At 37.2% G+C, this 2,500-nt stretch overlaps 1 protein-coding gene across 14 annotated transcripts in view; it reads right to left on the bottom strand.

Moving 5' to 3' along the window:
• Window positions 1-2,500, bottom strand: part of itga7 (integrin, alpha 7) — a 42,232-nt gene that overhangs the window by 20,662 nt on the left and 19,070 nt on the right. The window lies entirely within an intron of this gene.

Below are 2,500 nucleotides of genomic sequence, written 5' to 3'. Positions count from 1 at the left end.
TTATTAAAATATAAATTATACATTTTAAACAAACACACACTCATACACATACACACACACACACACACACACACACACACACACACACACACTGTTTGCATGTGTATGTGTGTATATATCAGCATCTATGTGTGTGTGTAAATATGTATATGTGTGTGTATAAGTATCTACATGTGTGTGAATATGTATGTGTTTATGTGTGTGTAAGTGTATAGGGTTGCACAAGTCAATGCCCTATTAGTGTCGGTCTCAAGTCCAGACAAATGGAAAGGGTTTTGTTATTTAGTTATTACCAAAATTGGACAATAGAAGATTGGAAAAACGTTGCCTGGTCTGATGAGTCTCGATTTCTGCTGTGACATTCAGATGGTGGGGTCAGAATTTGGCATCAAGAACATGAAAGCATGGATCCATCCTGCCTTGTATCAACGGTTCAGGCTGGTGGTGGTGGTGTAATGGTGTGGGGGATATTTTCTTGGCACACTTTGGGCCCATTAGTACCAATTGAGCATCGTGTCAACGCCACAGCCTACCTGAGTATTGTTGCTGACTATGTCTATCCCTTTATGACCACAGTGTACCCATCTTCTGATGGCTACTTCCAGCAGGATAATGCGCCATGTCTTAAAGCGCATCACCTTTGGGATGTGGTGGAACGGGAGATTCGCATCATGGACGTATATATATATATATAAATCGTTTCTCTGCTTGTATTCTATATGGTGGTTGTTCAGCCTGGATACATTTAGTTTTTTTTATTAACACTGATATAATGTGAGGTTCAGGTACCAGCGTGACACTAAAACAGGTCGTAGTAACAGCTACTTTTTACTTGAGTACATGTCAGATCCCAAACTTCTTTACTTTAACTTGAGTAAAAAAAGTGTAGTCAGAACTTCAACTTTTACTGAAGTCTTTTAAAACATGAGTATCTGTACTTCTACTTAAGTAAATGATGTGTATATTTTTGCCACCTCTGCTCAAAACTCCAGACTTCTAGTACTTCCTAGAATAGCAAAGTCCACTAAAGGTGGTAGATCATTCTCACATTTAGCTCCTAAACTCTGGAATAGTCTTCCTGACAGTGTTCGGGGCTCAGACACACTCTCCCAGTTTAAGTGCAGATTAAAGACGTATCTTTTTAACAAAGCCTACACATAACACACATCACACACATCACATCACAACCTTGTGCTCCAGAACATCTGATCACATCACATTATCAACTTGTGCTGTTTTCTGTAAAGCTGCTTTGAGACAATGTCTGTTGTGAAAAGCGCTATACAAATAAACTTGACTTGACTTGACTGTTAAGATCATGAACAGCAGCTACGCTAATTCCTCTCCACTGCTTCTCTTTCTCTCCCCATCCCGAGGCTTCCTAAAGTTGCTTCAGCTCCAGTCACGTCCCACCTCATGAAGATTGTGGACCCTTAAAGAAGTAGATGCCTGCAAACATCCTGAACCATCTAGAGACGTACCAGCAGCATATGGATTCCACTTCATGTAGAGTTTGGACATTGGACCTCCTTGAGTGTTTAAAGGCTCTGGCATGGAGAAGCTGGTGTTGGATCTGTGATGATCTCAAATGTTGAGATATTTTATGAGTTGCTCAGTAGCTCCTGGTCTCATAATCTCAACTGACTGTATAAGACTGTAGAAAGAACATCACTTATAATCACACACTCAAGTGCTCATGTTAGTTCTCACTCTCCAGTGTTCTGTAGTGTTTAAAGACTATAATCTACGGTGGCCGAGAAATGCAAAACACATTAACAAATTGGAAAACAAATTAATAAATAAGAAAACACTAACAAATCCAATAACAAAAAACTCGAAAACACAATGACAATTGAGACAAAGTGAAAAAGGTAGGTATAGTTTGTAAATGGAACACTTACTGATTATTGGACAAGACACCTGTCACTCAAGATATACAGGAAGATATACTTTGTTACTTGTACATGTGTAAAGTTCTCAGTTTACTTTAAACTATTTTTATTTCAATGAATGAACCTTTAAATATAAGAAAATAACAGAAGTAAAGTAAGCAAGGAGAAAATGGAATTAATTCAAAGCTACTTTGAGGAAGGACATTCATATGCAGTGATGTTGGAGATGCTGCAGTATAACATGACAAAGATTTTAGTTTGTACACTTTTACACATACATTTCAACTTTCTCCTGCTGCAGACTGTTACTTCAGATGCTTTATGGTCTGATATCCATAACTGGCTTTACCGAAAGGTTCCCCATCTAAGAACTTTCACTGTGAAGGACATCATCTTTGGGCTTGTAATAAACAATAACTTTAAAATTTTATGTACACAAGTCGTAAATACTTGAAAGTAAAACCAACGTTTTTTGCATTTTATAATGAGTTTATTTCTTTCACAAAAGCCCTAAAAGTGATAAAAAAGAAAAATGCAATGAATCTTTTGTCCTTTATAGAAAAATATGATTTACAGAATAAACCATAGCCCTGTTTATTTTTATCCTT

The sequence above is a fragment of the Silurus aristotelis genome, assembly GCF_946808225.1.
Source record: "Silurus aristotelis genome assembly, chromosome: 29".
Taxonomy (NCBI): Eukaryota; Metazoa; Chordata; class Actinopteri; order Siluriformes; family Siluridae; genus Silurus; species Silurus aristotelis.
Note: the sequence above shows the minus strand (reverse complement) of the source record. Positions and strands in the feature narration are given on the sequence as shown.